The 21,130-nt window shown below is 44.5% G+C and overlaps 1 protein-coding gene across 1 annotated transcript in view; it reads left to right on the top strand.

Moving 5' to 3' along the window:
• Nucleotides 1–21,130, top strand: part of EPHB1 (EPH receptor B1) — a 552,359-nt gene that overhangs the window by 192,100 nt on the left and 339,129 nt on the right. The gene's annotated exons all lie outside the window — the stretch shown is intronic.

Here is a 21,130-nt window from a genome sequence, read left to right as displayed (position 1 = left end):
AGCGTGGCATCATTCCACTGTAAATCCTGCATCAGCAAGCGAAAGGTTGTCGTGTAGCTGGAAACTGAGTCCTTGCCCTGCCGGAGGCGGCGAATCTCCTGAGAAGCCATCTGCGTGCACAGGGGGTCACCGAAAAAACGGGCCATTGCTGTCATGAAACCTTGATAGTCCCTGAGCCGGGGGTCATTAGCGAGCAGGAGCCCCGAAGCCCATCTAGCTGCCATGCCTGACAGTAGGTTAATGATGAAACCCACACGAATCTGTTCCATCTGGAAATCCTCAGGCCTAAGATGCATGTACAGCTCTGATTGGGCCCTGAAAATCTGAAAAAGTCCTTTCTCACCAGAAAACTTCTCTGGCAAGGCCACCAGGCACTTGCAGCGGGGGGGAATTGGAAGTGGAGGGGGTTGAACCACAGCCTGTAGATTCTGCACGGCAGCCGTCAGTTGAGCCATCTGATCACGGAGCATCTGGTTCTCTTGTGCTAGAGCTTGCACCGCTGGGTCCCCGGCACCCTCCATAAGGCAATAGGAGAAGAGAGAGAGAGGAAAAAAAAAAAGAGGAATGGGGACCAAGCTGTCAAGGGCTCCTTGGAGGCCTCTCTCAGTCTAATCCAGTAGCCAAGTCCAGACACAGACAAAGGGATTCTTTTCAAAGCTTTATTCCTCTTTTACAACTTAACAACTCTACTGTTAGCAACTAGATATGAGCAGCAGAGTACCTATGCCCTAAGTTGGAACAGTTGGTCCCCGTTTGAAAGGGAATTACTGGCAGACCCCTGAACTTAAGGACTAGGGAGAGTCCCTCCCCTTTTCTCTTGGATCCTCTGGGCGCAGCCATTGTTTGCGCGCCAGCCGGGCACTACGCCTCCTTTCTGCCCTCCATTTGGCGCCGCTCTCTGCGTCGGCGTCGCGCGTCCATCAAGTCTGCTTCTCGCGCTCTCTCATTCCCAGGACTGCTATCTAAGCTAGGAATGCTGGTGGGAGGAATCTCCGTCAGCTGTTGGCCCTGGGAAAGAGGAGCGCGCTCCTCTCCCAGGAGCGACTCCTCTTCCTCAGAATCAGAACTACTCTGGGATTCTATGGGCTCAGTGTCCACCCTGACAGATGCATGCCAAGGGGGGTCAGCTTCTGGGCAGGAATTTAAACATTCGTCCGATGGTTGACTGGGCAATGCCCCTCTCAGGGGTATTTTTCTACATCCCCAGATAATCTCTTATATGGCTGTCTTGTATTACTCAATATGACAGACTGGCTATAAACCAAATGTTGTTGTCGTCGTTGTTTCTCCTATGCTTTTTGTTCAGGCACATTTGCCTTGACTGATCACTTGCTTTATCAGGTAGCTGTCCATGTGGAAAGGATTCATGCTCTTCTGCAGTTTGCCATGTGTCTTTGGCACAATATATTGGTATCAGCAGCATGGTATCAATTGGCTCAACATGTCAATATCAATTTCACAGAGGCCTGCTGCCTTTCAAAAGGAAATAGCCAAGGCCTCCCCACATCTTCGGAGAGATGGACAAATTTGTCCGTTTCATTTTCCCCTGCATTTGACTTTTAAAATCTCATTTTCCCCCAATTTTGTAACTGAAAAAAAGAGTGAATCTTGGTACTTTCGTATAAAAATGAACCAAAACGAAATCCTCTCCCATCTGCCCTGGCCAACTTCAATAGGCACAGCTATTCCCAACTCAGGGAGGACTAAGTTGTACTTGCCTGCCATTTAGCTGTTAAAGATGAGGAGGCTGTCAGAAAAAAGCCCTGTTCCTGGTTGGACAGAGCTGTCAGTTTTGCTTTCTGCCACATTTATTTGTTTTAAAATCTCAAGTTCTTTCCCTCCCATTTAGGAAGAAATTTGCAAGTTTGGGGAAGTTCTTATAAAAAATAATAATGAACCAAATGAAATGCTCACCTATCCCTACTTGTTCCTCCCTGGCTGTTTTATCATCTTATAGTCCAGCCTTCCCCAACCTGGTGCCCTTCAGATGTGTTGGACTACAATGCCCATCATTCCCAACTGTTGCAGACCAACGCATCTGGAGGGCTCCAGGTTGGGGAAGGCAGCTCCAGGTGAACTAAGCAGGCATATGTCAGGCATTCCCTCTTCCTTCCTTGTCTTCCTTGTTCTCACTCTACCTAAAGGCTCATAATTAGGAAACATTAGCAGGCTCAAAGCAGCTTTCGTACCTGAACACCATTCATAATTGCACTCAGCAGTGCTCTTGTCTGGCTATTAATGTCACTTCTGTGAAGTAATGAGGAACAAACCACCTTCAGGCACTTAAAACATCTTCTTTGTACAATAGGAGTATTTGACGAATGGGAGCATAAAATAACCCAACTCGCATTCCCTTGACAGAGAAAGTGATCAACAAAGACTGGGACAGGTGCATGAGAAAAAGATCACTTAGAAAGATGGTTGGTGGTTTAATAGGTAGGTTTAAACAGTTGATAGAAGACTAGCTAGTTAGGGAGAGAGACAGAGAGATGCCGCACTGGAGAAGATGGTTTTATCAAGCCATGGAAAGACCAGTGGGACAGTTAGCCATGTCAAAGCAACAAAGATAACTGAGGACTCGTAGTCAAAAGGAAAACAAATAATTTGTGTTAATTGATCTTTGTCAAGGTTTTCTTTTCCCTATATAGTTTTGAAACACCTTGAAGGCTATGGCTTATGGTTCTTGCAACCATGCTTCATTTTTCTGCAATGCTTCACCCTTTTGGGCCAGCTGGGATGCAGTTCCTCCACAGGAGTGCTTTGGAATTGTTCTCGTGGAGAGAAACACACCTGGAGAATGCTAGATGAGAATGGAAAACCCACATGGATTTTGCTGGAAAGTTCCACATTGGCTGGAAACAGGATTCTGTGTTTCTCTCTGCAGGAATCGCCCACCAGTGAACTCTGGTGAAGGAATGCTGTCATGCTTGAATCAAACCATTCATTTATGTATGTATTTGTTTGTTTGTTTCAAAACATTTATTTCTGTCCAAAAGAGTTCAGAGTGGTGTGCATGAAAAACAGTATTTAAAAAGTATAAACAAGCAATACTAATCAAGGAAACTCACAGCAGCCAAAATATTTAGGAGGTATCAACAGCCTGATTAAAAAGAAAAGTTTTGATTGCCCACCTAAATGGAAGCAGTGAAGGAGCCATGCAGATCTCCCAGAGGACAGAGGTGGGGGGCCAGCAGAGAAAAAGGTCTGTGTGGAAGATCTCCGTTTCTGAGCAGGTTTATATGGAGGGAGGCCATCCTTCAGGTAACCTGCCCCCAAGCTGTTTAGAGCTTTATTGTTCAAAACTGGCAATTTGAATTGTGCTTGGAAACAAATAGGCAGCCAAGGCAGTTGATATAAAATGGGGGGGGGGAATAAGCCCTATATCCCACCCCCATATGAAGCCTGGTTGTAGCATTCTGAACTGGTTTAATTTGCTGAAAGGCCTTCAGAGGCAACTCCATGTAGAGTGCATTACAGTAATCAAGTTGACATAAAGCAAGTGGACAAAACACACACACATCAAGAGGCATTGCCTCGAATCAAATAAGCCCACTTGGATGAGCATGTTATTTCATTTTGCTTGTTTTAAGGAAGAGAAATTACTCCCATTCAGACTGTGTAGCTATGCACCTTAAGGAAAGCCAAGGTGAAAGTTTGTTGTTGGGACTCATGGAGAAAAAGATAATCCATGAAACACTGGTTTCCTTAGTCAATAGAATTCACAACAAAGGATGTTCCATGGGAATACCGAAAGAAGTGTTAACACCATACTCAAGATTTGGGGCACCAATCTATACAAAATAGGTTTATTCAAAGTCTCAGTTTACTGAGCTGGTTTGCATGTAATGCCAAACCATGGTTTAGTGTAATGAGAATGAGCCACAGCCAGCCTCAGGCTCTTTCCCTCCCCTTCTTCCTCCAGTGAGGTTAATCTAAAATGGAAGCAGACATTTCTGATCTCCCCACAATCCTGCTGGAGGAGGAGAGGGGAGGGGGGAAGCATGCAAGACAAAGACTCACTGTGGCTTGTCCCCATAATGCTAAACCATGGTTGAGTGTGATATGCAACTCCCATTATATTAATCATCCCTTAAAGTACAGAATATCTATTAAATACAGTGTTGCATGTACAAATAACAACAACAACAATAATCTGAATAAGCTTTGACTTGTTAGCCTACAGTTCTGTAGATGCAAGAGTAACGAAGCAGACATTTATCAATTTGCAAGCAAATACAAATAGAATTGTCAGTGTACAATGTAATTTGCTATATTATATTGAATAGATTTTTCTTTGAAGGGGTGTTTTCAGTAATCTCTTACAACTTGGAATAAACTTATTTTGTATAACTGTGTTCCTAAATCAATCGACCTTCAAAGCTATTTCAGTGTGTCAGAGTGTAAATAAGCTTTGAATCTGAACACTGGGGTGAGTTTTTTTAAAAAAGGTTTTCTCCAAAGATTCAAAAATAAGAGGCTTTCCACAGTCTTTCTTCCTGTCACTTTTAACTCTACTAATTATTTTAAAAGCACCATTAATACATGAGATAAGATTCACAGGATGTAGGTAGCAGAGATTAGGGATGTCGGAGAAATTTGCATGGATTCAAATGAGTTTGGGTTTCTATGAATCTGACTTGTGGGTTCTGCAGCAGACCAGCTTTTCCTGAGTTGCACAGATTCCACAAATTTGTGGACCAGTTTTTCACTTTCAGGGGGATTTGTACTAGCTTGTATTAGTGCTAATTTGTATTCACTAATGCACATTAGCGCATTTGCATATGTGTGCATTAGCGCTAATGTGAAGTAGTGCAAGTAGAATAAAATTCTGATTTAAAAAATCAGATTCTGTCAATGAGTGGATGATGGAATGAAAGACCCCTGACAATATGCGAAACACAGACAGAATGGATTTAACAAAATTCATACACCCATAGCAGAGATTCTCCTTATCTTGAGATCCACATAAAGTTCAGGGTTTTTAAATTAGGTAAAATCTTTGACTCATCAAGTTCTAGCATAAGAGAAGAAGACACAGTCATTTAAAATGAAAGGGATAAAATATGAAATAAATGCGACTAAACGCTTCCCCTTGCTCAATCATTTGAAATTCATGCATTCTGAAAACATCCTGAAAATTAGCAGAGAGTTGCATAGTTGTACATTGCATGAGAAAATGTCTAGTTCTGTTTGTTTTAAGAGCCAAATTATACATTTGGCAGAGACATGGGTCTGAGCACCAGTCTCCACCAAATATCTAAAAAGCGGTAGCAGGAGGGTGCATTTACAGGCAGTGGCATTGCTAAGGCTGGACCTCCAGGGTAGAGGTTGAGGGCCCCACAACTTGGAGGGCACGGAAATGTATTCTCCCCCCACATGCTCACTTACTGTCCCTCCCCCCACACTCTGCTCTCTTCCCCCTACTAGCATTCCACTTACTCTCCTTCACCAGATTGGCACTGTTTTCTCTTCCTTGCCCTGTCTTCCCCTCAGGAGGAGGCATTGCAAAGGAAGCTGCAGCCTTTTCATTTACCAGATGGCCCTTAGATGTCCACCTGGGCCCAAAGGCATGCTGGGGAAATAAATGTGCTGGGCACCCAGCAGCTTTGTGCTGCAGTGTGCCTGATCTCTTCTAAAAGTTGAAAAGGGTGTGTGGTAAGAGGGGTGGGGGAGGATAGTGAGTGGGAAGAGCAAGTGCTGTGGGGGTGGGGAGAGAAAGAGCAGAAGGGGGTGGGGAGAGCACTGTATGGTGTTGGGGGAGAGCCTCCTAGGAGTGTGCTTGTGGGCCCCTGGAGGCCATTTTGCCCAGGGCTCCCTCAGTCCTGGCAGAGCCACTGTTTAGAGGGGAGAAGCAGTGGGGGCAAAGGGTGTTTAGCCATTTCCCTGCCCACTGCTTCTCCCCTGCAGTTCTCCACCAGCCATTTTGATTCCAAATGCTGCAAAGTTGTGTTTGAGAACCCCAGCTGTGAAAAAGCAGCCATAGAAGGGAGTACAGGAGAAAGGCAAAGGGCACTTGCGCTTTCTCTCCTGCAAATCCGCTCCACCCAACTTTTTAGATATTTGGCAGAGACTCGCGTTCACTTTCTAGAAGTGTTCCTTCTCCCTGCATATGCTGTTCCTATAGGGAACTAACATTACTTCCTTTGCCCATTACTTGGGGTGGGGGTGGGGGTGGGGAAGCTATTAGTGATATGAAACAGAATTTGTTTGTTGCTGTCTCAAAGACCGAGATTGCCAGGAAAATACATAGTCAACTGCGTGGCAAAGAGAGAGATGTAAATGCAGACAAAAGACAGAGCAGGTGGATAGATAAATATGGTATCTAGCAACAAACATATGGATAGGCAGACAGATCCTATACACAGTCAGAGGCTGCAGAGGGAGAGAGGAAAGACAGCTCGAAGGCAGATGGATGATATGCGAAAAGGGGACAGGTAGAGAAGGGGGAAGACAGCAAAGAACAGAAGGGGAGATGGAGAGAGAAAATGCAGCATCCCTATCCTTCCCTTTCTTGTGTACTTCATTTGGATGCATAGATGTTAGTAGTCCCAGTGACACTGGCATTGTTGGAAGTTTGGTGAGGCCCACACCCCAGCAATGGGCTCACCACCACTGCGCCTTCCTCCGTCACTGCAGTTCACCTTCACTTCCTCTCCCTCGCTTCCCAGTCCCAGCTGTTGCTGACTGCAGGCAGTGCAGCACCCTTCATGTAGCACCTCTAATCTAATTGGCCAAGGATGGGCAAGGAAGTGCTGGCACCTGGTAGCAGTGGTGGCTTAGGCACTCAGCACCAGTTGGGATTGGGACGTTAAGGAATGAGAAGGGAAAAGAGGAGGTGGTGGTGTTGGAGGAAGAGGCGGCAAGACTAAGATGTTACTTCATAAAGAGATTAGTCATCTACCATTCCTAGGCTTCAGGTGACTTGGAAGCTTCACGTGTCAAGTGATACCTGTCTTAGCTTAGGGCCAGCTAATTATGATTAAGATGCAAAGATGGAGCCCAGCACCACAGGATCTTCTTTGCCAAAGACTAAGAAGCTGGTCCCATTTCTTTTCCCCCTCCTTTGTTCATTCTCCCAGTGCTCCCATTCCACCCACCAATTCCATCTCTTAGCTTGGCCAACTGCAACTTTGTGTTTTTTTCTTTTTTCCCAGTGGAGCATCACCAGAGGCTAGAGGAAAAATAGCATTTCAGTCTGTCCTGCTAGTCACGGGAGCTGAGGAAAACCCATCTTGTGCTTGGTGTCAGTTGTGTTTTCATGTTGTATTGTTCGCTGATGAAGTAATTTTTTTTAAAAAAATGTAAAGAGCAAGTCCTCTGAAAACCCAGTGAAGACATTAGTTTCAATTTATGAATGGTAGGAAGCCACTTCATATGGAATCCTGAGCAAGGAATGATGTCACTGCTGTTTTACCATCTCATCAACTTTGGACCTCTTCTGAGTTTCCACATCTCTCCCACTGTTGCCCCGATTAGAAGTTTTCCTCTCACCTTTTCAAATAATACATGGGGAGACATTCCCACTGGCTCCATCACAGACCTTCATGTGTTGAGTCCAAAGGTCTAAAGGGGGATTCTTCATATGTTCAGGTGATTGCATTTGGAATCCTTCACATGATCAGAAGGATTGTGTGAAGGATTCTTCCTATGTTCAGGTGAACACCTGAAGAATTCCCATTCAGACCTTTGGCCTCAATACACTGGGTGAAGCTGGTGGGGATGAGAATGTTGTGGGCAGGGCTAGCATGCAGGAAAACCTCTGAGAGGAGCTACAGGCACTGTAAAATTGAAGCTATAGAGGGATGAGGAATATCCCTACGCAAAAAAGCCTGATGAGGTGGCGGATGATAATTGCTTTTAATGATTGTGGTGTTTGCTGCAGTTCCCAATCTACTCCAAAGAGGTTCCTCTGGATTGCAGTCTCAGGGAAATATCTCCAAACCTGTTCACCCAGATTATGCTGAGCACTAAGATCTCATTTTCATGACCACTTTAAAGATGTATAGTCTTGATATACAAGGAGCAGCAGAGGGGCATGTTCTCTAGGTCAGGAGTGGGCAGAATGCAGATCTTCAGATTTCTGGACTTCAAGTCCCAGAAGCCCCTGTCAGCATGGCCAATGGTCAGGAATGCTGGGAGTTGAAGTCCAAAACACGTAGAGATCTACTTTCTGCCCGCCTTTGCTCTAGGTCATGTGGAACGTTTACAAGAAGGTAAAAAAAACCATCCCTAACTCATGGTGCTCCCCTGTTATAGGTGCAGTTGTAGGCAGGGTCAGAAGAGTAGTGCGAAAATTCAAGCAAAGGAGCAGGACCCTGGACTGGAGCAGGACCCAGGGCTTTTAAGCAAGGCTGGAAAAGGACTGTGGGAATACAGGCAAGAAGCAGGACCTTGGAGAGCTCCAAGCAAAGCCATGTGTAGTTCCAAGCTGGACCCAAGCAGAGCAGACCCAAGTGTTGTTCCAGCAAAGTTCTGGAGCTTATTGAGGATTGATAAAGGCAGCTACCTAGTCAGGATGGTCAGCTCCACGTACCCCAAGCCCCCACGGGGAACCTCCTATGGCTTAAAGGGGCACAGTGTGATTTTTCAAGTATTGTTTCTCTGGCACCACTTAGGGAAAATGGAACTGTCAGCAGAATCCAAGCAAGAAGGCGAAGTGACCTCCTCAGGCTGTGAAGGTGGTGGTGGGATGGTCTTCTGGTGTTCTTCTAGTGCAGGGGTTCATGGTGCAGGGAGGCCTCCTGGAGGGAACTATTCCTCCAATCCCTCCTACCATATGTCAACCAGTAATGGATGTTTCAGCCAGTTTATCTTAGTACACATATGTGCCTGTGCACTGAATTAAATCATTACCAGAGATAATGAGGTCAGAGAACCTTCTTTCTGTTTGCATGTGTTCAGAAAGGACCACAAAAAACTGCATTAAGATGGGAAACCTAGTGATCTGAAATGCCAGAACAATCTATCCTTAAATTTTGGCAATGGGGTGTTGTGACAATGGTAAATTTGCAAGTTTGGATTCACAATTCCATGTTTTCCAGCAATGCTCAGGTTGTGGTAATGTTATTTGACCATGGGGTAGTGGTGGAGGAGGGGAAGATATCACAACAGTATGTCAGGTGAAAACTGTATATGAAGTATCACATCAAAAGTGACCCTGAGATCTCACCTTAGAATGTCATTAAGGGAGCAATGCTATGGCTGATAGACAGCGGCTAGACGGCCATAGGATATGTTGTTTTCCAGAGAACTGACCTCCCCCCACTTCTACTCTGCCTTGGAGGCAGCATGGAACAGTCCCGTCCTCTGTGCTCGCAAGAGGAGCATGGAGCAGCCGAAAAGGGGAGTGGCTGGGGGCGTTCCAGGGCAGGGAAAGTGTAACTGCCTGTGCAACACATCCCATGCACAGCAGCCTCCTTCCCTGCTCCATCCTCCCACGGCTAGACAGCCAGTCTAGCTGAAAAAGCAGGGCAGGAGAAGCGTGGAGGGAATGATCCACTCTGCGCTTCTCTGCCCTGCTTTGGGTAGGTGGTCGCCTCTGAGTTCAGAAGTGGCTGCCTATCTAGAGAGGATTGCTCCCTAACCCAACTTAAGCTGTTGCACGGATAGAGGGTTAAGTGTACGGGTTAAAAATGCTAACCACAGGGATCCATTTTTGAAAATATTGTCTATTATTGTGCAAAAGCCAGATCCACCTGTTATTTGGTTATGCTGCTGCAGAGAGAAATGGTTTACGATTGGGACAAGCATTCTGTAGGGTAATCTTATTTGAAATAGTCTTTAATTATCTAGGGGAAGAAGTCCAGCTTTTTCTTACATGACATTAATGATCATAAAATGGTCTGGACTGCAGGAGGAATCTAATTGGTCAATAATGACATGGAGCATAGCTGCCTAGGTAAGGACTCGATAACTAGATTATGTGTGTTTATCAAAAGAGAGACAAAAATAATAACTCATCAATCCTCCTATCAATGAAGTGTGTCTTGCTTGTGGACATGACGTGCTGGCCTCCATAGTAGGTGCAGGAAGCGAACTGCCATGGGTCCCAACCCAACGGAAAGGGGCCCCAAGGTATTGCAAGAAAATGTTGTGTTTTGAGATTAGGCCCCCAGCTTCCCCCAAGCTCCCAGAATGTGAAAAATTGGCTGAACATGTGCATTTGAAAGGAGCAGTGGTGGCTAAGGGCAGGTGTAAGATGAGGGTTCATTGAACATCTATAAAATGGTTTGCCTGAGTAAGAAGCTGAGAGAGAGAGAGAGAGAGAGAGAGATCGTACAGTGTCAGTGGGGCAAACAGGAAAGCTGAGGAGAAACCAAACAAAGTCTACCCACACTCCTGAAAGTTGCCTCCTCACCCCAAAAATGCAAACGTTCTCTTTTGCCCCTGAAACTGCCCACCACCCATTTGGCCAACAGTTCTCATTAGAGAACTTTTCAGGCCCATCCCTAGGAAATGGAAGTTTTACTTTCCTTTTTGCTTTTGTTGTTAATAAAAAAGCACCTCTGTATTTTGGTATCCTTTTGATTGCTCCCCTCAAAATTTAGTCATTGAATTCCTGGAAGCTAAAGCAGGTATTTTTTTGTTTTGTTTTTAATAAAGTTCCATAGAATTACGCAGTCCTTAAATGTTCCCCAGGGCACTGCTCAGAGAAGCTCCAAGCCTTGGGAACAAAGGAGTGTGGGAAACTCCCCATCCTGACTGAACTAAAGCTTCAGGCAAGTCCCTTTATATGCTGTATTTAAGCCTTTCCCACCCAGACCCTGCCACAGACAGTAGCCTCTCTCCCACCCTGCTTCCTGTCACATAGGCTGAGGGATGTTTTACAGAGAGTGCATAAAGAGACTCTGCCTAGGTCTTAGTTCAGGGGGGTTGGGGAGCTTTCCCAAGCTTGGTCAGACAAGCACAGGGATTATGCAGTTCCCTTGTTCCCAAATCTCAGAGGCTTTCCTGAGCTGTGCTTAGTTTGCAAGCTCAGAGACTGTACAGTTCCCCAGAGCCTTATAATCGGCCTTTGAAAGCTTTTGCACAGCTTCATCTGAGCTGCTTTTAGTGTCCAGGGCTTGGGCAAAAAGTGAAGAAATGGTTTCAATTTTTGATGAAAAAAGAAGTTCCCCCTCATCATATTTTGACATGAAGATGAAAACTCACACCAATGGGCTTAGCTGTAGAAAATAGAACACATGATAAGAAAGACAGGAGTGCACATGCCCGAATTTATGAACATAGGAACATAGGTCTAGCAGCATCACTCAAAAGGCCTTCTTGCTGTGGGATCCACCAGAGGACAGCTTCTGAAGCAGTTCTTTCAGGCAAGTTCATATGAGAGGATGCAGTCCTTCCATTATGCAGGTCTCATGCCATTCAGGGCTTTAATGGTCAGAATCAGGATCATCAAGAGGTACAGGAGAATCAACAGAGTCAAAGAAGAACCCCAATCTATTTCTTAATGTAGGTCATCAGCCAGAGGGACACAGAAAGCTGCCTGATACTGTTTGTATGTGATACTGTTTGTCCATCTCACCCAGTATTGTCCCCTCTCCAGGGTCACAGCTCGAGGTGTTCCCCCTTACCTGCTACCTGAGCCTTTTTAAAAATAACACCAACCCGGAGATGCCAAAGATATGGGACCTTCTGCATGCAAAGCATATGTCAGAGATCCCAAACCTTTTCAGGTCGGGGGGCACATTTGGAATTTTGAGGGTGTTGTGGGTGCTGTCACAAAATGGATGCCATGGAGGAGCTTGCCCATTCATAAAACGGGCAAGCTCATGGTGGGCATGGCCAGTCACAAAACATTCAGTGGGGTCTGAGCTCAAAAACACAAAAACTGTTTTGAACCAAAATAAAGATGGCACTGGAGGACAGCACTTTGCTTTGCAGCATGTCTGCCTCTCAGTTTTTTTTAAAGGGAGGTTTGAATAAAAAAAAAACCCTTAAGAAAAAAATAAAAACCAAGAGGGGTAGAGCGCCTGTGGGGCGCCACGCTGGAGACTCCTGCTGTATGCTCTTACCACTGAGCTATTGTCCCTCCCCAACCAGTGTGAGCAAGGCAGATTCTGTTTGAAAAATTACATCATTGTTTCAACTTTGGGATATCTTAATATGAGGGCATCATTTGGGCAGTTCAATGGCACGAGAATCCAGTAAATGCAAGGTGAGAAATCGTACCTCTTTCCCACCACCCAGGAACCACCTGACCTCCAAGAATACTAAATACATGCTCAAGAAACACAGGCTGAATCAGTCCAGAGATTAATGTGTGACATATGCAGGACATTAACTGTCTGGCTGCTTTTCATGCCTGTGCTCTTTACACAAGGTTGCCAGAGAGGCCTATTAAGAGCCTTTCTGAACGGCTTCTTGCAATACTGGTGTCTGTGTAACCTGGATTGGTGGCAGACCTTAATTCCCAGATAGGGTGTGAAGATTAGTTTTCCATAGGTTGTAACACTTTTACAGCTGCATTGTGGCTGATGTGTGCCTGCTTTATGTGGTAATATATTACTGGGTTCTCCGTGCTGTGGACCATCACCATTCTGATTGAGCAAACCTAATGCAGCCTACTGAGACTATAATAGGAATTAACATCTGTGTCTTTAAAGTGAAGCACAGCAGCAACACCTAGCCTTAGGAAATAATTATTCTCTTTAAAAATAATAAAAGCCAGTCAGATCAGCATAACCATCTGCTAAAGGAGAAACCGTCTCTGAAGGGTTAGATTCTCAAGTGGTACAAATGAATAGCAGAAGGAAGAACTTGCTTAGGGGAGGGTTTGATGCTTGCATTTGAGGGAGATGACTGGCATCAGGGTTCCCTCTATACTGTTCTGTGGTGCTCTTGACTTGCTCAAAGGCACAGGTTGTTTTCATTCCCACAAGCTGTTTCATATACCTGTATCTTTCACCTCATACCTGTAGCTCTTTGGACGAGTCTCCTTTGCCACTGAAAAGCAAACATGGGTTAAGGCCTTTATAGGGCATCTTTATGTGCATAATGCATCTCTCGCTTGCTTTAGGTTCATCCCCATTTACAAGATGGGAAACTGACACTAAGAGACAACAACTAGTCCAAGCCCTTTCCCAGGGCGTCTATCGCTGAGCAAGTTATTTGAATCCATGTCCAACTCCCAATGCAACAACCCTGTTAACCAAAAAAGAGATTTACAGGGTGTGGGGAGAGGAAATCTAATGCATGTTCTATGTAGAGTCAAGACCTTTAAGGATCTGCTATTGATGGTGAGAGTTGGATGCGTATTTGTAGTGAGAGGATCAGGCTTAGTTCAAGACAGGTATAAATCACAAGGGAGGGCACAGGTAGTTGATCTGGATCCCAAGGTGTAAGTATTAAAGTTGGGTAATCAAGCAAGACTGATGGCTGCTTCATGCATGATAATTTTCCTAGGCGGCATACATGCATACAGTAAAAGAAATATGTATCTGAAAAATAATATGAGTGTCTGTTTTGCAACATGCACACACGATGAAAATTTCTAACAAATTATTGTTTCCCAATACATGTGTGTGCTGCAAATCAAACTCTTGCACAACTTTCACGCCTACACCTCTATGGAGAAAATGTCATGTGTACGGTGATGTACATTTTGACTTTGAAATGATTCGAGACTTCATCTTTCCGTGGATTGCTTGCACTAGATGAGTTCTGTGAAACTGAAGATATGCAAAGCTCCCAAGGCATTTGTCACTGAAACATTTTGGATCCTGGCTGCCTTTCATGAAATTAATGTTGCTAATCCTTCAAAGATTCCATTTGTAGCCATGTGTGCATGCGTGTGTGCGTGTATGTGCGCGCGTGTACACACACACACATATAATGTGTTTGGGTACTAAGATGTTCTGTTAGTGCAACACCTTCTAGTCCTCCCCTTATTTTGTTTTTCTTCAATCTTGAAGGACAAGAATGATAGACAGCATTTATCTGATGGCTTAGATAATGACATGTATGAACCTTTGAAATAATGACAGCTGAATAGCATGGCTGATATTTCCATGGTTACCAGCCAAGCTTTCTACCCCCACACCCTCCCCCCAATAATTCTCCTTCTCCCCCTCTGAAATTTCCTGTGTATGTTATTGTTTAGTGGGCTTTTGTGGGGTGGGGAGCCAGAAGGTGGAACAGTCCATTATAGTCTTTTAAATCTCCCAGCTGGAAGTGTTTTAAATCTCAACAGAGACAGAGAAAAACACTGTCTTAATCCCCAGCTCCCCGTGAATTATTTAAAGGGATCTTGTCGGAACAATGAATTTGTCACTGTTAGAGTGTCAACAGCAGAGGCAGCTGTCGGAATGTCTGTAGGTTTTTGTCACAGGTAGGACCTGCTGGTTGGAGGAGGGCATTTGCAGGCCTTGTGGAAGAGACGTGGGATTGTTGAGGTCTATAGGCTTCTTCAGATTGCTTCTTTGGAAACAAACACATATTCTCTGCCCCAGGAATATGCTTTCGCTGTATGGCTTGCCTTGCCATTCGCCTAGGGAGGCCTAGGCTGTACCTTCACCAGTGGCTGTGTTGATGGAATCAGAGGAAAAAGTACCTCATGGCAGAATGGAAAGAGAAAGAACATGGTACAAGCAAACCCAGCACATTCCTGATGCATTGTGCATGCAGATATGTGCTGCATCCATTGGCACTCTAGATTGTACAGGCTAGTTTTGCACTTAACATGCAGCCAATCCATAGACCAGCCTTCCTCAACCTGCTTCCCTTCTGATGTTTTGAACTGTATCTCCCAGCATCCCGCAGTCAGCATGGCAGACTAGGTATGCTGGGAGTTGTAGTCCATCCATCACATCTGGAGGGCATCAGGTTGGGGAAGGCTACCACAGAACAGTGCTGGTACCTTGGGATGGATGCACAGTGGTATACATGAGATGTGTTGTTTAATTGACCTCTGGATTTACAAGTAGGTATCAGCTCTTTCCTCATTGCAAAATTCAGGGCCTCTTCATTCCTCAAAAATGATCTTCTCCCACTCCAACTGTTATCATGACTCTCTCTTTCTCTCATCTCCCCAAGTTCCATGAAGTGAGTAGCCTGCATTTGATGTTGCATTTTCTTTTTGACTCTTTTCTTGGTTCTCTTCAATTTGGATTCTGTCCTCTCCACTTTACTCAGGCAGCAGTACAAAAGTTACTGACAATCTCCCTGTTACGCAGCCTAAGGTTGTTTATTTTGTTCCTATTTTACGTGGCCATGTTTTTATTCACTCTTACTTTTCCAGCCTTTGTCAGGGGCAGCATTTTCCAGATTGCTATTCAGAGTTCGCCCCTATACCGTTGCTTAACATTCACTGGAATATCTCAAGAACAATTACTATAAAAGGATGGAAAAATCCAAAATTGTACAGAAATGAATTGCTTTTCAGACATTTTCTTGCACTTATTATGAGTTCTCCAAGGGCTAAATTACACATCACCCTAATCACACATTTAAAAAAAGCATGCTTAACACTGCCACTTTTATTTTGAGGAAAAGTAGCTGTGATGCCACTAACCAGTGCCACTTTCCTAATCAGTATTGGGGTCCAGTGATAATTTCTTGCCAAAAATTCACCCCTACCTGCTATTTGCTCCTAAAGCTGAAGTTCATATAAAGAAGGCCTTTGAGGACAAATTACAGTGGGGAAGAGGTTTGGTGGGAAACAGGCATAGGTCCTTAATCTGGATCACAGCACCAGATCAGGGCCATCTGGCAACTTTTCCTTTAAAATAAAAGTGGCAGCATTAAGCATGCTTTAAAAAGGAAAAGCTTGGTTAATGTAATATGCAGCTTAAAGTAATTGTAGATACGTGTATTTATTCCAGAAAACCAGTGGCATTTGCAAAGGAAGTTGCAGGGATAATTGAGGGACAAGAGATGAAACAAGAGACTTACTTATTTTGGGTGGCCTTTTTGAGATTTTAATGTGGCTGGTTTTTAAGGACTGAGTTGTCTTAAAAATGATTTTAATGCTGCTGTTTTATTAATGACTTATTAAAACCATAGTCTATCTGGCCTATGTTAATTTCTATGCTGCCATTTTAAAACTGTTCGATTCTTTAGGTTTTAATGTTGTTGTTGTTGTTGTTGTTATTATATTGTAAGCCATCTTGTGTGGACTATGCCCCAAAAGGCATAATATAAATACATTTTTAAAAATGGAAGGGACCATTGAGGTATGCAAGAAAATGCTGCCCCCCCCCCCCAGTCCTCAAAAACCAACTGGGATTGAGGGGTGGAACAATACATGGTGGAAGCCCTCCTCTGCAAGAGTTGGATGAAGGGAAACAGTTTTTTTGTTACTTGCTTCCCATCAGCTCTGAGGCCTAAAGTGAGGGGAATTGTATCTGAAGAACGTACATTGCCAGGCACACATTATCTGAGCTCAATTCTTCCTCCACAAAAGACCCTTTAATCTGTTAACAGTTCTGGCTCCAGGTTTTTGATGGCCCTTGGGCAAGATACCCTCATGGGGCTCCCTCCCCCAGTGATTCTACCTTCTCACCACCACCATTGTCACCAGCTGCTATTGCTCCTCATCTGTCAGGGATGAGTCCAAGCCCCTTGAGATGTCTGACAGCTCTGATTCTGAATCAGAGTTGGAACAGCTAGATCAGAACCCAAGGGAGGAACCTTCCCTAGAGCCCCAAGACACTGAGAGAGATTCCTCCGAAAGCCATGACAAACAGATGGCCCAGGCTGAGTTGCTGCCTCCTTCCTCCACCGTCATAACTCAAATTTCCGAGGAGGAGGAGGAGGAAGAGGGGCATGACTTGACAGACATTAGGGTGCATTGCAAAACAAAGCAGGAAAAGTTAGGGACAGGGCTCAAATGCTCTGCCAGGATAGCCACTCTTAGAAGCCAATGTAGGAGGGAGCCACCCTAAAGGAGGGGCATCACTGCAAAGCAAATTTGGCTGTGAGGTTCATGGGCAAACTGTCAGCAACTTCACTAGCCTCCAGTTTGTCTTCTCTGATTAGAGATCGTAGAGTAGTTGTTTAGGGCCTGGGGCAGTCTTGAGAGCTTTCTTGAATCTGCATTTGTAGAAAGGCTAGTCTTTAGCAACATAAAATTGTAGCAGCCTGAAGCTTTGATTCTCTGTGGTATTGACTGCGAAGGGGGAGGCTGATCTATTCCTGACATCATCCTCTTTTTCATCACTTGCTTGCTTGACAGGCAGATAGCCAGTGAGCAAGTAGGCAGTAGCATCTACTGCTCCTTCTCAGCACCGTCATTGCCTGGGCCAGAGCAAGAGGCTGGTGAACAAACAGGTTGTGATGGTGAAGAGGAGGAGCAAATATATGGGGCTGTTGTCAGTAGGCCCCTGCTGGGATGTAGGTCCTCAGCAGGTGCTCAACCATACCTACCCTTGATGCTGGCCCTTCCTATGAGGGGGAAACAGTCATGTGTGCATTCTCTGGGCTCAACGACATTTTAAACTGTGAGGAGTAATACCTTGTTGCAGTTTAAAGAGCCACCTGGAAAATCAGAAACATATCCACAGGAACATCTGAGTGCAAATGCAGTCTATCTGTACCGTATTGCTTTCAATGGTATGTACATTCAGATGTGTGCATTGCAATGTGGATGGGGATGTGTATTGGAGGGGCCATACTTAGCTTAGTGGTAGAGCACATGTTTTGCATGCAGAAGGCCCCAGGTTCAATCCCTGGCATCTCCAGGTAGGGCTACGAAAGAAATCCAGCCTGAAACCCTAGAGACTTGCTGCCAGTCGCTGTTGACAATACTGGGCTAGATGGGCCAGTGGCCTGATTTCAGTATAAGGCAGATTCCTATATTCCTATGACATTTTCCTCCTACCTGTAAAAGCACTAGGCTGGAGTAAAATACACAAACTGTGAAAGTTTGCCTGGACTCTATACTTGTTCTTGTTTAATTTGGTCATCTCAACAACTGATTGAGGTAGGTTAAGCCAAGAGACAGTGCCTGCTGAATGGTCCTCATACCTAATCTGAACCTGCTCCTGAACTCACATTTCAATCCACCATAACTAAGGTAAATGAAACCCAAGTTATTATCAAAGTGATAAATCCATATTATGAAAATGTCATAGCTGCCAGTGTTTCATTATGATTCGAACAAAATCAAATCAGCTCTGTCAGACTTCTGTGCTGGTATTCCCATCTGATTGCCCAATGGAAAAAAATCACAACTGCCTTTGAAATGCTAATTGCAACAGAAGTTTGCACAGCACAAATGTACCAAAGCATAAACCCCAACCTTTTTGAAAAAGTCTGTATGTTAGTATCAGTATTCCCAAATAAATGAAGTTAGTCCTTAGTGTAGCAGTGTGTCTTCATTCTTCTGCTATTTTTGCATTTAACTGTTTGGTCCTCAAGTTGCCCCTCTGAGGCCAGATAAACTGAAGTGGTGCTTAACATGAAGATGCATATAATTATCCATTAGACACGTCTTCCATTTGAAGAGGTAGATTCACTTGCCAGGTCTCTGGTGTTTTCTGTCCTTGCCACCATGAAATCTAGAGATAGTATTGCTGCAGTTATCCATGCTCTTATAAGAACATAAGAAGAGCCCTGCTGGATCTCACTAAGGGTCCATCTAGTCCAACATTCTGTTCACACAGTGGCCAACCAGCTGCCCATGAGACACCCACAAGCAGGACATGAGTGCAACAGCACCCTCCTGCCCATGTTCCCCAGCAACTGGCTTACATAGGCATACTGCTTCTGATACTGGAGGTAGCATATAGCCAGTCAGGACTAGTAGCTACTGATAGCCATCTCCTCCATGAATTCGTCCAATCCCCTTTTAAAGCCATCCAAATAGGTAGCCATCACTACATCTGTGGTAGTGCATTCCATAGTGCATTCCATAACTATGAACTGTGTGAAGATGTACTTCCAGGTTAGATTACTGCAATGTGTTATACCTGGGTATAACAGAAGAATGAGCGGAGGAATGATCGGCAGGAGGGGCCAGAATAGGATGATGGGTGGAGTGTCAGTTGGAAAAGTTGAGGGCACCATTACTTGCAGAAGCTTGTTTCTCAGGCACGTGTGAAAGGGCTTTCTCCTGTGTTGCCCTCAAACTATGGAATGTGAAGAACTCTGATTGGCCTTAACTCCCTTGGCCTTTAGAAAGGGCGTTGTCAAGTTTCCACTTATGATTTGGACCCCCTGAGCAACCCCTTAAGGATCTCTTGCCTCCTTAAGAGTCCCACCTTCCTTCTTTTAAACTTCCCCTTCCCAGTAACACGGGGTTTAGGCTATAGACATGGGGTGACTGACACTTTATACACAGGGTTTAACCACAACAATTTACTAGTAATTTTAAAACCAGCAAATTACAACCAAAGGTATTTACACAATAGAGCTGAATGATACAAAAGGCATTAAAAGAACATAAAAGTTGCAAAATGCAAGTTCCTTTACCCTAGTTGTCCTTAGACTTTTCTAGGATGCTTCTTCCTTCTCACTTTTCAGACTCTGCTCTCATTTCCAGCTCTGGCTGTCTCTGCTTTTACTGGCTCTCTTGCTGTCTTTATATACTCTCCTCCCTCAAAGCCTTCTAGGGAAAGTCTCGACTCAGTGACTTCTAGGGTCCAGGGCCATATAGGGGACCCCTAGATACATCAGAGTCAGATTGCCCTTGAGTAGACTGTTCAGAAACCTCAGCTGGGGCAGCGTAGTTCCCCTGGTTTAAGAGTTTCATTGGCTCACACTGTTTTTTTGGGCACAGGTCAAGGTCCTCTTTTTGACTGATTAAAGCCCTGAATGGCTTGAGATGTGAATAATGGAAGGACTGCATTCTCTCATATGAACCCACCTGAAATCTAAGATCTGATCCAGAAACTCTCCTCTGTGGCCCCCGCCTTCAGAGACCTGGTGAGCCACCACCAGGGAGGGGGCCTTTTGAACGATGGTGCTAGGCCTTGTGTCAGCAGAGTGTTCCTTGGGCCCACCATGGATGGCAATGCTACCAAGCCCCCTTCTCTGGTGTTCTTTGAATGAATGCTTCGTGGTTGCCATTGTAATTTCCTACAATGCCCAGAGTGACACTGTGTAGCTTGTTCTTGGTAAGGCCTACCCATTCAATCCTATGGCCAGGGCCGGCCCTACCATTAGGCAGGGTGAAGTGCTCACCAAAGGCAGCAGATATGGAGGAGCGGAAAATGGCAAAGAGGCATTGGAGGACAGAGCTATGTATGCTACTCAGCGTGTCCGTTGTCCCTAAGCTAGCTTTCCACTCTCAGGTGTGATGAAGGACGCTATTGATTGCTAGTGTTGAAGTAAGATTCAACTGCGAGTCCAGTCCAGTCGGCTTCTGTACATGGAAATGGGGGGCACTATCTTGTTCTTCGCTTCAGTCAACAAAATATCTTGTGCCAGCCTTGCGTATGGCCAGCAGAAATAAGTAGAAAAGGGCAGGAGAGAGACAAGACTGGACTTCCTGCTGCCTACATCAGTGAGGGAAGGCACCACCAACGTGGGGGACATGCCAAGGGGCCTTCAGCCTTGGAGCTGGCACTTTGGTGGTACCCTCGTTAGAGACTACCCTCCCCAGGCAGGTGTAGGAGGTGCTAACACTTTTATTTTTCAGATAACAGGTCTAAGACTTTTTAAAAAATCCTCCAAGGATTTTAATAAATGATCTGTGGCTGCTGTTGCTCCATTGGGAGTTTTCCTCCCTAATTGCATTTGATTTTAGACATCATCTTTGGTAATTTTTATTACTTGCCTGGCACATTCTCTGAGGTCAGTTTGGTACCTAGCAAAGATCTTTTTTTATTTTTCCAGGCTTTTAATATGTGAATTTTTATTCCCTTGCGACTGGTTTTCATGCTGCTCTTCTTATCTTCTGCATTTAGATGTTACTGTTTGAATGTATTATTGCTTTTATTTTTGCAAGTTGCTGCTGGAAAAAAAGTTTTTTGAGGGGTGGGATAGAAAACTTTAAAAATAAAATTTTAAAAATTGAATAAAACATTGCTGTTTTAAAAGATGATACATTTTTAAAAAAGGTGTACATCATTTTGGATATTTTTAGCAGAAAAGCAGTATATACATATTTGGGAATAAATAATTAATAATTCTAAGTGATGTTACAATTCATGCCATCTATTTTTAGAAGAACTGCTGAAATATCTGGGTT

This window comes from Heloderma suspectum, chromosome 3 (genome assembly GCF_057233095.1).
Source record: "Heloderma suspectum isolate Gila_16-S chromosome 3, 16-S_ref, whole genome shotgun sequence".
Lineage (NCBI taxonomy): Eukaryota > Metazoa > Chordata > Lepidosauria > Squamata > Helodermatidae > Heloderma > Heloderma suspectum.
The sequence above is the reverse complement of the archived record's forward strand: the minus strand, read 5'-3'. Positions and strand labels throughout refer to the sequence as shown.